General features: G+C 49.7%; 1 protein-coding gene across 5 annotated transcripts in view; it reads left to right on the top strand.

Annotated features, from left to right (window-relative positions):
• The window catches only part of Znf385c (zinc finger protein 385C), a 31,346-nt gene that overhangs the window by 1,086 nt on the left and 15,281 nt on the right, over window positions 1-14,979 (top strand). The window lies entirely within an intron of this gene.

Below are 14,979 nucleotides of genomic sequence, written 5' to 3'. Positions count from 1 at the left end.
TGCTGGGGTCAAGAGATCAGCCAGAGCCTGCCTCTCCTAGCACCATGGCATCCCAAGATTGAGCCTTAGTTCAGGACTGAGCCAGACATGGAAAGAGCAGATGGGTGTTGTGGTTACCATGTGCCTCCCCTTGGGCATGAACCTCAGGGGAAGGGCATGGGAGCCTGAGAACAAGGGCAGTAGGAAGAAGGGACATTCCAGGCAGGGACATTCCAGCATAGGCAAAGGGCGAGGATGCACTGACAGAGGGAACCGACTCCTCTACTTGAGCTCTTGAGGCTGGACATCAAGGGTGTGATTGAGCAAGAGGGCATCTGATGGTTGGATGTTTCTAAAGCATATGTGTGGAGTATGGGGGGAATTCAAAAGTCACTCATTCTGCTGAGGGTGTGTCTCAAGTGGTAAAAGAGCCTCCTGCCTACCAAGTGTGAGGCCCTGAGTTCAAATCCCAATACCAACAAAGAGTCACTTATTCATTCATTAAATATTTATTGATAGTCTTCAAGACATAAACTACTTAGGGACTTACTCTTTCTTTTTTGCCAATCTTGGGACTTGAACTCAGGACCTAGCATAGTCTTTGGGCTCTTTGGCTCAAGGCTAGCACTCTACCACTTCAAGCCACGGTGCCATTTCCAGTTTTTTGGTAATTAATTGGAGATAAGAGTCTCACGGACTTTCCTGCCCCAGGCTGGCTTTGAACCTTGATTCTCATATTTCAGCCTCTGAGTAGCTAGGATTACAAGTGTGAGCCACCAAGGCCCAAAAGGATTCACACTTTTTTTTTTTTTTGCCAGTCCTGGGCCTTGGACTCAGGGCCTGAGCACTGTCCCTGGCTTCTTTCCGCTCAAGGCTAACACTCTGCCACCTGAGCCACAGCGCCCCTTCTGGCCGTTTTCCATATATGTGGTGCTGGGAAATCGAACCGAGAGCTTCATGTGTTGGAGGCAAGCACTCTTGCCACTAGGCCATATTCCCAGCTCACACTTTTTTTTTTTTAAAGGTATCATACCTGTATGTCAAGAAAGAGCTATCTAATAACCACAAACAGATGTGTGTCCTAAGATAATAACAAGCTTCATAGGGCACTAGAAGCTAGGGGAGGCTCTGCCTGGTGGTCCATACCTATAATCCCAGCTCTTTGGAAGACAGAGGCAAGAGGGTCAAGAGTTTGAAGCCAGGCCAGGGGAAAAAAAGAGAAATCAAAGGTTAGAGGGCTTGCCATGCATATACGAAGCTTTGGGTTCAATCCCCAGTAAAACACACACACACACATACACACACACACGCACATACACTCACGCACGTACATTCAGAGATAGGGAAGGTAAACGGACATAATAGCTTAGGGAAGAGATGACATTGATGATGGGTACTAGAAGGAAGAGGACCATCCAGGCAGAGTCATGAGACTATAAGTCATGGCTTCATAGCTCAGCAGGCAGTGGGCAAAGTGTTGGGGCAAGCCTGGGGTGGGGGTGGGGGTGAGCTGGTGCCCCTAAGGGCCCAAGGCCTTGGCTCTGAAGATCATTACTGAAGTGTTTGGGGCAGGAGTGGTGCTTCAGATATCCTTGGCAAGGGACAAGGGTGAGACTTAGGGGCCATGAGAAAGAAAAAGGGTGGCACGGAGAAGCAAGTCCTAGAAGCTTTTGTGTAGGAGAACCATCAAGATGTGGTGATCTGAGGATTGGCAGGACCAGGGGGAAGAGGTGGAGGAGGAAGAGATGGCAGCTCTGCTCAGTGGACAGAAAGAGTGTGCCAGGAGGAAAGCAGGGAGCTGGGTGGGGTTGCTTCGGAAGAAAGAGGCAGAATGCCTGGTACGCCAATCTAGATGGTTCCGGCAGGGCGGTTTTTTTTTAAATTTAATTTATTTATTAATTGAACACAAATTTTTTGGACAGGGTGTTGTGCAAAAAGGGTACAGTTACATAGTAGGGGAGTGTGTACATTTCTTGTGATATCTTACGCCCTGTTTTTCTTTCCCTTCTCTAGGTCAGGTAGACATATATACAATATACAATGTATCAAGAACATATACAGTGGGCTGGGAATATGGCCTAGTGGCAAGAGTGCTTGCCTCCTACACATGAAGCTCTCGGTTCGATTCCCCAGCACCACATATATGGAAAACGGCCAGAAGGGGCGCTGTGGCTCAGGTGGCAGAGTGCTAGCCTTGAGCGGGAAGAAGCCAGGGATGGTGCTCAGGCCCTGAGTCTAAAGCCCAGGACTGGCCAAAAAAAAAAAGAACATATACAGTAGCCTAGGGCTTTAAATGCAATGATTAGACAATATGTCGACAGTAGTCTTTTTTTTTTTTTTTTGGCCAGTCCTGGGGCTTGGACTCAGGGCCTGAGCACTGTCCCTGGCTTCTTTTTGCTCAAGGCTAGCACTCTGCCACTTGAGCCACAGTGCCACTTCTGGCCGTTTTCTAGATATGTGGTGCTGGAGAATCGAACCCAGGGCTTCATGTATAAGAGGCGAGCTCTCTTGCCACTAGGCCATATTCCCAGCCCTGACGGTAGTCTTATATGAACGTACATACATAGATTTTGAGCTATTGTATTCCACTGAGAGGTCAATTTTTGACCTTTATGTGTTGAGTAATTGTTTGGTTTTAGTTACATACTGTTGGGTCACTGCCCCAATCCTGTGGGAAATACTATTTGACAAGCAGTTTTTGGTTTCACAGACTTGGTCTCTACTGTCTCTCTGTCTCCCTTTCTTAACAGTCATATATCAGGGAGATCATGCCCCTTTGTTTTCTGTGTTCTAGGCTTGTCTCGCTCAACATTATTTGTTTGAGTTCTGACCATTTCCCTGCGAATAACAATATTTCACCATTCCTAATCGCTATGTAGTATTCCATTGTGTATAAGTACCATATTTTTTGGATCCATTCGTCTGTGGAGGAGCATCTGGGTTGTTTCCATATTTTGGCTATTGTCAATTGTGCCGCGATAAAACATGGAAGTACAAATGTCTTTTTGATATCTTGGGGTTTGCTGTTTAGGATAGATGCCTAGGAGTGGTATGGCTGGGTCATAGGGTAGGTCTATATTGAGCTTTTTGAGAAACCTCCATACTGTTCTCCAAAGTGGTTGTACTAATTTGCACTCCCACCAACAATGGAGAAGGGTTCCTCTTTCCCCGCAACCCCTCCAGCATTTGTTGTTGCCTGAGCTCAGAGTATAGGCCATTCTAACTGGGGTGAGGTGGTATCTCAGCGTTGTTTTTATTTGCATTTCCTTTACTACCAGGGATGTTGAACATTTCCTCATATGTTTCTTTGCCATTTTTATATCTTCTCTTGTGAAGTCTCTCTTGAGCTCCTTCGCCCATTTCCTAATTGGTTTATTGGGCTTTGGAGGGGCTTAGTTTTTTGAGTTCTCTGTAGATGACAGATATTAGGCCTTTGTCTGTTGCTGTGCTGGTAAAGATCCTTTCCCATATCGTTGGCTGTCTTTCTGTTTTGGTGGCTATGTCCTTAGCTGTGCAGAAACTTCCGGCAGGGCGGTTTTAATCCACTTGGATAACTCTCCATCTATCACCTCTAGCCCTGGGCTGGCCCCATACAGGATATGCTCGGCGCCTGCGCCTGGACAGCCAGGCACTCACAGGAGAGGGATGGAGGACTTGCACGTGGAACCAGACCTTTCTACCGCACGTGCCGTGGGGAATGGCCAGCATCAGGGCAGCATGGAGGAAGCAATGGTTGTATCTATGGCCAGATCAGAGGGGCCTCGGATTTCTATTAACCCTCAAATTCTGGCCTGTTTGCAGGGAGCACCTACTCTCTCTATTGGCCTAGTTAATTCTGGGCCTATAATGGGCTACGACACCCCCTCCCCCTCGCCCCTGCCCTGGTGTCTCCTCCTGCCCTTGGCTGTCTGAGACCAGGCAATCACAGCAGAAAGATGCTAGCAAATACCCTATGGTGGGAGTTGAGTAAGGAAGATGGGAGCCATTGGCAGTGGTCCTGAGCATGAGTTCTAGTCTGGTCCAGTATGAGGGCTAGAGCAGCATGCAAGCCCCTGTCAACAGAGCAGAGAGAGCCCTTAGGGGAACACTGACTGGAGCTCCTGGAGAAATGGAAAGACAGCCCCATGCCTAGTTTGGGAGGTGGGGGGCATTAAGTGTGAGGAACCCTTAACACACCTCTTCATTCCTAGACACTCATGGTCTGAGGCTCCATACCACACAAGACAAAACATCCCAGCCCTGTGGCAGCCAGGACTTGTTCTCTGGGAACTGTCACTTTGATTAGGGGCCAGTGGGGCTAGAGGCTTCCACAGTGACAGGAGTCACAGGCAGTGAGGCAGAGAGGCCTCAGCGGGACAGAGACAGGGAGGGGTGGGGGTGGGGCTCTTCCTTCTGTGGGTGGGGACCAGAGACATCCTTCCTCAGCCACAGCCAGCTGCTGGATTCTCACTCCCAGCCCTGGGTGAGCCTGTGATGTTTGAAGCAGTGCGAGGTGGGAGAACTAGCAGGTATCCCACCTCATCCTTTCCCATTGTCTCTCCTCATTCCTTTCATTCTTCAGGAATGTATTTCGGGCCTTCTTTTACCCTCCATCCCAAGGTGGCAGGGGATACCCAAAGTAAGGCTGATCCTATTGACCATCACACGCTGGGAAAACGCTAAATGATTCTTCAATGTATGCAAAGAGATGAAGGTGCTGGCCCAACATTTCTGGCTTTGATTTCTAATCAGTACCTGGTCCAGGTGCTATGTCCCACCCCCAACCTTGCCCTGTACCAAGCAAGCCAAACCATTCCTTCACACACAGCCAGACAGAGCCTCCCAGAGCAGGACACCCCTGGTACTAGCAGGTGGTGACATTAGGTGCTCCATTTGGGAATACTGGGGCTCAGAGTAGGTAACATACCCAAGGCCACATTGCTGGAGTGAAATGCTCCGAATCCTGTCTTTGCCTCCACCTCCCCCACCCTGGCAGGCCACAGAGCAGCATGTACTAAGAGACCGACTCACAGCACTTGGAGAGCAAATGGGGACGGGGTGGGCCAGAGAACAGAGGCTGGTGTCCATCATGACGATGCCACAAGTACTGGGGTCCCATGGCCACTCCTCTGTCCTGTCCCTTCTGAACTGAAAGTGGGGATCCTCAGCCGAAAGTGGGGGAACTGCCAGTCAGCTCCAGCCTCTTTAGGTGGCTAGGGAGGGGAAGGAGAGCTTCCTAAATCCAGCTAGCCTTTCCCTGACTCTTGGCAGAATGAAGTCAGCCATCTAACTTAGAGCTGGCCCAGCCCTGTCTCCCACCATCCATTGCCCACTTGACACCCAAAGGAGAGGAGGGGACTTTAGATATGAAATAAGCTGACTGAAATGGACAGAGGCACCTTGGGTGGGGAGGGCAGGAAAGCTGAGCTGCACCAGACCATAAAGGACTTCTGATGTAGCAAAGACAGCTTCCATGCTGTAGTGGTGGGACTGGCGGGATGGGATGTACTCACTCCATCACCCCAGCCCCTGGGCCCTAGACCTCCCTAGATCCTGCCAGACTGAGCCCTCTGTCTCCTTTTTGGCTATAGCTGTACCCTGGGCCCCAGACATCAAAAGACTGAGCTGGGGTCACAGCGGAGTCACTAGCTTGAGGCGCTCTTCCTGCTCCACAGCCTCTTCCCCACAGGTGGATTCATTTCATCTCATCAGGGGCCACCCTACCCCCACCCCAAGCGCTCTAGCCTGCTCTCTACCCCTCAGCCTCTCCCTGGGTTGCCAGTTCCTTCTCAGTGGCATACCCTCCCCACCCCGAGGTCTTCGGGTACTGACCTCAAGGAAACCGTGTCGTCCCCACCCCACCCCTGCAATTCCCCGCCCCCTCCCCCCCCCCCCCCCCCCCCCCGCACAGGCCCCTTGGATGTTCTCCCCGGGTAGCCAGTGCCTCCTGTGGCATCTTCCTTGGTGAGCTGGTGACTGAGGCTTCCCCATATTTCCCCCGGAACTCCCAGGTGTGACCCTGACCATCAGCACATTACCCCCCCCCCCAGACCAGACTACCCACCCCCCCCAAGACCAGACCACCAGCACAGGACAGGCTGTCTGGGTAGAGAATTAAGGGGCTTAGTTCAGATCCCTGCTCTTCAAGAAGACAAAGATTCTGTCTCTGTGTCTGGGTGCCTTAATTAGCTCTGGGCTTGAGTTTCTAGACACATACTCTCTCTCTCTCTCTCTCTCTCTCTCTCTCTCTCTCTCTCTCTCTCTCTCTCTCTCTCTCTCTCCCCCCCCAGAGCCCCTTCCTAACAAACCTGTTTTCTGAAGCTGCTGCTGCCAGTCCCCCCTCAGACCTGCTTTGTGGTATTTGGGTACTGGCTGCCCCTGAGATTACAGGTTATTGTCTGGTGGAGACAGGATGCTGAGGGGGATGGGGACCAGACTGAGCCTGGAATGCGAGAGGAGGATCCAGCCCTGGGTTTGGCTGTCTTCTCTCCTGCCATGTCTCCACCCCTCGCCTTGCCCGCCCCCCACCCCCATGGCCAAAGGCACCAGGTGCTCAGGTGAATACAGAGCCAGCTTTCAGCGAGAGGAAGGAAGAAAGGGGTGCTGGAGGAGAGAAGGGATGCTGGAAATTCTAGCAGTGCAGATGAACTTCCTTCTTCCTCCTACCAGCTCCAAGGGGCCAACCTTGGCTCCCTTTCCTTCCCTCAGCCCCAGGACCAATGCTCTAGGGCACCTCTGTGACACCTCTTAGCACCTCAGTTTCCCCTTCAGCAAAAGCAGATACATGTCAGAGGATGTGAGTCGGAGAATAGGGGCTCCAGCCAAAGCATCCCTGAGGCAGGAAAGCCGGGAGAACCTTCCAGAAAGTAGAAAAGGGGTCGCAGCAACTCTGTCCCTGCCCAGGAGGTCTCTGGGGACAAGGTCAACCCTTCACTTCAGCAGCTGTGGCACTAGCAGGGCCCCCAGGGGGTGGGAGGGGAGACCTCAGGGGCCACCCCTGGTCCCCTTCTCCGTCTAAGGGTGGGGTGGGAGGAAACCAGGGAATAGCCAACTCCTTTCTGGAGGATGGGATGGCAGGGCGGGGGGGGGGGGGGGAGAAGGCCCAATAATGATGCAGCTTTCCAACCAGGACTAGGAGTCCCTCCCTCTCGTCCTCCCCTCCTGTCCCTCACACACCCCCTTCCCCCGTCACTCCGGCTGAGTGGCTGAGTTTCATTCGCTCCTGTTCTTCCACTCTGTTCAGCTCAACACTGAGGGGCCGCCAAAGACTGAGAAATGCTCCTGGGTGAGTGCTGAGGTCCTTGGTGCTGGGGAGTGCAGACAGGGCTTGGAGACTTAGGGGACCAAGGGGGGGGGGGTCGATCCCCCCTCCCCAACCCTATGCTTCTTCTGTTGCTGTTCCCAGAGGTTGTTTGCCAGAGGCATCAAAGCTGCGGACTCTCTTACCACTGCCTACCTAGGTCTGGGGCTAGGCTGGGAGGCTATCGTGGAGGGAGGGGGCAGGAATGGCTGTGGGGCTGGGAAGACCTAGGGGAATACGTGAGGGGAGAGCCTGGTGTCCTTGTGTGAAATCACCCCTTCAAGGGATCAGGAGAGTGGGGGGGTTGAGAGACATCCGTTACCACCTCCCGGAAGGAGACAGGAGTCAGGATCTCAACAAGTTCTCACTCCAGGGCCAGCCAGGGCACTGGGGCCAACAGCAATACCACCCCCCCCAAGTCCCAGTTTATCTATGGTCTCCTCACTTGCCTCTCCATATGGAGACTTGCTTGGCCTTTTTAGGGAGACAGCCATCACCCCTCTAGGTGTGATTCTGGGAACCCTCTCCTAGGCAAGGGCTTGGAGGCGCTGAGGGTGGGGGACAGGGTTTCTCCTGTGACTGGGCTTTGGGGGTCTTTCTCCAGCTTGGGGAAGGCCTGAAGGATGTAGGGAGAAATCCCAGGCCAAAGCGAGAATCCTATCCTTCAGTCCGGCAGGCAAGCACTGGGTCTTGGTTTATTTTCCCTCCTCCCCCCACCTTCCCCCCATCCTCAGGCTTTGTCTTTCTCTCTCCTCTGGACTCCTATTTTTCTTTGAAGAGTGTTGGTGTTTATCTGTGATGGAAATGGCAATGTTATTATTTGACCTGTACTCATGTGTGTGCATCTCTGGTAGGATCCAGCCATCTGCCCTGTGGCTCGGGGGCTGGCAGAGGCGGGGGCCGAGAGGGAAGGAGCAGAGAGTGGAAAAGAGCTTCTTTGCTTGGCCTGAGGATCTGATAAACTAGCTGCGTGTGATCAGGCAAGAGGGTGGGGGGTGGTATACAGGTGCTTGCCCTTGTGTCTGAGCAATGCCTCTGTCCACAGATTATTGTGTGTGCAGTTTTCTTTGGGAAGGTGCGTACCCCACATGCCTATTGCTTTGTATTATCTATAGCTCTTTGTATCTGTAGAGGTCTGTGTGTCTGTCTTTTCTTCCAAGTGTATATATACAGATTTGTCTTTGTTGATCATGCCCATCTGTATACATGCATACTTACTCGTGGCCCTGGGGTATATGTTTCTCTTCGTGGGCACTGTCTCTTTGTGTGTGCCCACAGAAGTATGTGTACAATAAACATCTCACTGTGGGAAGATGTAAGTACATGTGTCTGTGTCTATCACTGTCTGGGTGCCTGTGTGTGTGTGTGTGTGTGTGTGTGTGTGTGTGTGTGTGTGTGTGTTCCAGTTAGGGTTCAACTGTAGAATGTAGTTTCTTTAGATCCTGTGTTGGATGGCAGCCAGGGTGATGTTATTTCATAAGACACCTGATCTGATCTGTGCCACAGTCCTAGCCTCAATTGGAGCCTCCCTGCTAAGTGGGAAGGAAGGCAGCCTCTTCTTCACTCTGTCAGTCTGGTTTTGCTCTCTGCATCCCCAGCGCCAAAGACCCACCCTCTTGTGGTTGCTGTCCAATGAGCTGTGGATCAGGCTATTGATTTCTGACCAGGGTTGGGAGACATTGCTCTGAGACACTTAAGTCAAGGTGGAGTTCTGCTGCAACATGCCATCACAGAAGACTCTACCTTCCCACCCCAGTGCTTTTGGGGGGTACAGAATCTGGATCTGTCAGTGGCACCATCCTGGGGCAAGCATGGTGGCTGTGGCAGCTCCCTTCACCTGAGTTGCCAGGGGCTAGGCAGTCACGTGTGTGCGCATGTGCCATGGCTCCATGCCCCACCCCTGGGCTCCTGGTGACTGTGAGGGGCAGATTGTGAGTAGACAGAAGAGTGAGTAGACAGACGACTGAGTGAAGAATGCTGGCAGTTCCCAGCAGTCTAGTGCAGAGGCCTGACCCTCAAGTCAACATGTTCCCTAGACCTAGAGTAGGAGAATTGTATGCCCAATTGGGAGATGATGGTGGGAAAGCATTTCTAGGTGATTCTGTGCACATTGAAAGGAGAGAGTGCACCACCAAGTACCTCAGCATCCCCCTTAATCCTGATCCTTCTTTGGATAGCCTTCATACTCCTGTGGCTGCCAGACCCATTTCTGTCCTGCAGTTCTTCCCAATGGTAATTCCGGCTTCACAGTCAAGGAGATGGAGGCTCCTAGCTTAGCCTTCAGTGCAAAGTCCAGTAAAACGGCTGCTCCATCCCAGGCCCCTGAACTCCAGATCCTCAGGTCTGGAAAGGAGGTCTAGAAAGGTTGGGGTGCCATAATCCCACACTCTTTCTGCAGGGAATTCTCCCCTTCTCTTTATCTCTGGGTGAAGAGGGACTTGTGTAAACTGAGAGCTCTAGGAAGAGGCCACTAGGCCTCCCTCTCGTCCTGGCTCAGGGTTTTCCAGTCTTGACCCTATCTAACATTTGCTGGAAGGGTCACTGGATGCAGGTGAAGGTTAGTGAAGCTTCCCTCTAAAAGTAGGGACTCCTCACTTAGGGTCCTTGACTTGGATGGCAGGATAAGAATTTCTGAGCGAGCCACAATGGTAAGAAAACTTGGCGGAGCTTTACTGAGTAAGTAAGCAAGCAGGCAAGCAGACAGACAAAAAGAAGACAGACAAGCAGAAAGGCAAGGAAGGGCACACTCCAAGAGAGTGGGTGCTGTCTAAGGGGGAGAGACAGACACATATACTCACAGCTTCTAGGCTCTTAGGAGTACTTATAGTAAAGGCAGGGAGTCTGGCTTTAAAGTTATGCAAATATAGGTGTTTTACCTTGGTTCTAATTACTCCTGGTACTTCTGAGTTCCTCCATGTTTGGGGCATTTCTTCCAGGTAAGAAAACATAAACCACATGCTTAAATCAGGCACCAATGGCTCATGCCTGTAATCCTAGGTCCAGAGGCTGAAATCTGAGGATCATGGTTCAAAGCCAGCTCAGGCAGGAAACTTTGTCAGAACTCTTGTTTCCAATAAACTACTCAGAAAAAGCCAGAAATAACACTGTGGTTCAAGTGATAGAATGCTAGCCTTCAGTACAGAGAGGCTCAGTGACAGCACTCAAGCCTTGAGTTCAAGCCCTGAGACCTACAAAAATAAACACACAGAGAGAGAGAGAGAGAGAGAGAGAGAGAGAGATGCTTATCCTCGAGATAAGGAAAGCCTCCTGTTGTCTACATCTTGGGTAGGAGGCTGCTGCTTACATTTTGGGGGAACATTTCTCTCAGGAAGACATACATCCTGCCAAGCAAATGTTCATTCTTAGGGTGAGAATTGCACCGCTCAGGAAGGAATGCAGCCTGTTGCCTTTCTTTGAAACATAGATGGCATGTCTGCATTTTTAAGTACCATGTTTCTGAGTTGCCTTCACCAGGCTTCATTTTCCTCAGTTTATTCTGTCTCATTTTCACCCTAAATGACTGTGGCCTCTTAATCTTAATGGAAGTAGATGAATGAATGTCTCTAGTATTTGCCTGAAGCTTGAGTTTTTTTAATTTCTGCAGGCATTTATCATGCTTCATTTTTCCCTAGTCTATCCTGCCTCAGAGATATGACTCAGGGTGGAGAATGCTAGCCTAGTAAGCCTGAAGACCTGAATTTAACCCTTGTATTTGTATTTGAATACTATGTATTTAAATAAATAATATATTATTTATTATTAAATGATATACATTATATAATATATACTAACACATAATTACATATATATATAATAAATATAAGTATAATATATTATATATTAGTATATATTATGTATAAATATTACCTATATATCAATCTATTATATATTATATACTATAAAATATAGTATAATGTAGATAGTATATTCTATATCATATATCATTTATAATATAGAAAGTATATATAATATATGATACAAATCATATATTGGTATCATATATTATATAATACATATCTATAAATGTTATATAATACTATATAATATGTATAATAGAATTCGATATTGTACATTATATATTGTATATATAATATATAAATATATATTTGTATTACACATATATATTAGATATTAGATATGTAATGTATTCTACATAATATATTTATATATTAAATATGGTATATAATATACAATGCATGATATAGTATATAAACAATATAACATTTATTTAATAACAATAATTTATGCTATTTTATTTAATAACAAATTGTATGTTATTAGTAAATAATTTTTATATATTATTTATTTAAATATGCAGCATTCGCTGCAGACAAACCTTCCCAACTTGCCCTCATACCTCTCAGCTCTACAGGCTCTAAGCACAGAGCCTGGCCACTGTTCCTTAGCTTTTTCACACAAAGCTGGTGCTCTACCACTTGAGCCACAGCTCCACTTCTAGCTTTTTTGGTGGTTAATTGGAGATGAAGAGTCCCATGGTCTTTTCTGCCTGGTCTGGCTTGGAACGCTCAGCCTCCTGAGTAGCAAGAATTACAGGCTGAGCCACCAGCATCAACCCTTTCGGGTCGTCTTAACTTCCTGGTGCACTGATGGAGCTTGGCTCCCCACGCTTCCTGCCTGGAATGCGCTTCTCGGTGTCAAATTTCACTTTTTTCCCCTGTGGCCACAACTAGCACACCTGCCGCCCCTGCAGACCCTCAGCTCACAGCCTGCTCCCCGCATCCCAGAGCTAGTGACCCACAACTCTCAGCGCGCTGGGCAGCCCGCAGCTGCACGCACGTGCTTTACAAGTTTGTTTGCACCCGAAAGCTCCTCCAGCAAGAACCCACGAATCCTGGGCTCCTGTCCCTCCGGTTTTGGCAATCTGATTTCAGTGGCTCTTGTTGCTTCTTGGGAGATGGGTGCGGCCAGGTGAGGCCCTGGGCTGTCCCTGGGCTGGCTGCTGCTGCCTCTTCACCATTGTTACCACTAGTGGCTGCTGTCGCTCAGTGAAGCCTGAGGAAGACCGCGGCCAGAGCGTCCACCGCCCAAGATGGAGGCTCTCGAGTCTCTGTGAGTGTGTGCAGGGCGGGTGGTGTCAGGATGCCTGGACAGGTGTCCTTCCCAGAGCTTCTGGGCAAGGGTGGACCACCAGGAGTGAGGTCCTGCAAGGGGGGGGGGGGCAGGGGCGGGCAGGCAGGCAGAGCCTCAGAGGAAATTCTCCCACCCTCTCTGTCCAAACCCCCTGGAAGGATGAAGGGTGAGGGGTACAGGGAGTCTCGGTCTCACCTGGTCTCCACTCTGTAGAGAGGATGGATTTCTCTCAGTGGGGTCCCAAGGAAAAGGGCCCCATGGGAGACTGGAGACCCTGATTCTGGGAGTCCATCAACACCAGGTTTGAGGCTTACAAGCAAGGTGGGTGGGAAGAAGGGGGAGGAGATCCTCCCCCCTCCCCCGAGCTGGGGAGCAGATTGGGGAGCAGATTGTGCAGGGTCCCACACAGCCCACGGGATATGGAGATCTGAAGGACCTGGGACTGCTAGGAAGTGTCAGCCTTGATCACAATCAGAACCCACAGTCTTGTATTAATACCACCACCCCCAGCCTGGTTCCCTCAGGTTAAGATGGGGTAAAGTCAGTGCATTGTCACCTGTGTTTTTAGAGCAGCTCTACCCAGTAGAACTTTCTGGGATGATGCAAACATTCTCTACCTGTGCTGTCCAGCACCTAACCAACCACATGTGGCTACTGAGTATGCTTTCACGATGGCCAGTGTCAGCTGAATTTTCAAGTTGCATTAATGTGTCTATGTGTGTGTGCATGCATGTGTGCACATCATGTGCATGTGTGTGTGTGCACCGGTACTGGGCTTGAACTCAGGGCCTCACTCTCTTGCTCAGCTTATTTGTTCAAGGCTGGCACTCTACCACTTGATTCATAGCTCTACTCCGGGTGTTTTTTGCTGATTCATTGGAAATAAGAGTCTCACTGACTTTTCTACCTAGTCTGGCTTCAAACCAGGAAATGGCAACGAGAGGGTGGTTTTTTTTTTTTTTTACTTTGTTGTTGTTTTTGTCTTGTTTGTTCACTTATCTGCCTTTGGGACGGTAAAGAAGGGCACAGAAATGAAGGACAAAGGGTCAACAAATGCAGCAGTGGTACTCACTAGACGCTGTGGTGAAAATGGACTATACAACTTGTGGTTGGGGAAAGGAGGGAAGAACTGGGAGAGAGCCAGGGAAGGGGTACATTGTCCAAAAATAAATGTACTCTTTACCTGACCTATGTAACTGTAAACCCTCTGTACATAACCTTCATACTAACAATAAAAAAATAAAAATGACCCCCCACCACACGCAATCCTTAGATCTCAACCTCCAGAGTAGCTAGGATTACAGGTGTGAGCCCACAATACCCAGAAAAAACAGCTATTTTTAACCACCTAGCAGATGCCCAAGAACCTCCTCTTTCTATGGGAGAGTTTGCTCTTACGCTCCAGATTCTGTGGTGCACCTGCTGGCAGTCAGGCACTATAGCTGTCTTTGGGATGCAGATATGAAGGAAGCGCTAGAGTTTAGACACAATGCAGTTAGTTACCATTCCTGTTCTTGGGGAACTTGCACGAGTGAGGATGAGCAGAGGGCAGGACGGGCTCTGGAGCAAGAGAACTAGCAGAAATAAGTGGAGATTTGGGGGAGTTGAATGCAGGACCCAAGCAGCCAGTGAGGGTAAAGGCCTTCAAGTGCAGATACACGAGGATCCCTGTGCTCGCTGTACAGAAATCATCGAGACCAGAGGACTGGTGCCATCCCAGCAGGGGGAAGGGGTCAGGGTGGCAGAGAGGAGGCCTGAGCTATGCTCAAGAAGCAAGTGAGCTGGGAATATGGCCTAGTGGCAAGAATGCTTGCCTCGTATACATGAAGCCCTGGGTTCGATTCCTCAGCACCACATATATAGAAAACAGCCAGAAGTGGCGCTGTGGCTCAAGTGGCAGAGTGCTAGCCTTGAGCAAAAAGAAACCAGGGACAGTGCTCAGGCCCTGAGTTCAAGCTCCAAGACTGGCAAAAAAAAAAAAAAAAAGAAGCAAGTGAAACTAGTCGGGGAGAGGGGACAGGAATGGAGGGTGAAAATAGGAATAAACAGCCTAGCTGAGCGCTGCTGGCTTATGCCTGTAATCCTAGCTGCTCAGAAGGCTTATATTTGAGGATGGTAGTTCAAAGCCAGACCAGGCAGGGGAATCCATGAGACTTTTTATTTCTAATAAACTGTCAAAAAAAAAAAAAGCTGTGGCTCAAGTGGTAGAGCATTAGTGTTGAGCAAAAGCAGCTCAGGGACAGTAGCCAGGCCCTGAGTTCAAGCCCCTGGACCAGCATGTGTGTGCATACATGCATGCACTCACACACACACACACACACACACACACATACACACCTACCCCCACCAAGTTACAGCCTGGTGTATGTGGGAGGGTCATTTTTTTTTTTTTTTTTGGCAGTCCTGGGGCTTGGACTCAGGGCCTGAGCACTGTCCCTGGCTTCTTCTTGCTCAAGGCTAGCACTCTGCCACTTGAGCCACAGCGCCTCTTCTGGCCGTTTTCTGTATATGTGGTGCTGGGGAATCGAACCCAGGGCCTCATTTATACGAGGCAAGCGCTCTTGCCACTAGGCCATATCCCCAGCCCCGTGGGAGGGTCATTTTGAAGCTGGCTGGCCAGATGAAAGTAC

Source organism: Perognathus longimembris, chromosome 17, assembly GCF_023159225.1.
Source record: "Perognathus longimembris pacificus isolate PPM17 chromosome 17, ASM2315922v1, whole genome shotgun sequence".
In the NCBI taxonomy this organism is placed as follows: domain Eukaryota; kingdom Metazoa; phylum Chordata; class Mammalia; order Rodentia; family Heteromyidae; genus Perognathus; species Perognathus longimembris.
The sequence above is the reverse complement of the archived record's forward strand: the minus strand, read 5'-3'. Positions and strand labels throughout refer to the sequence as shown.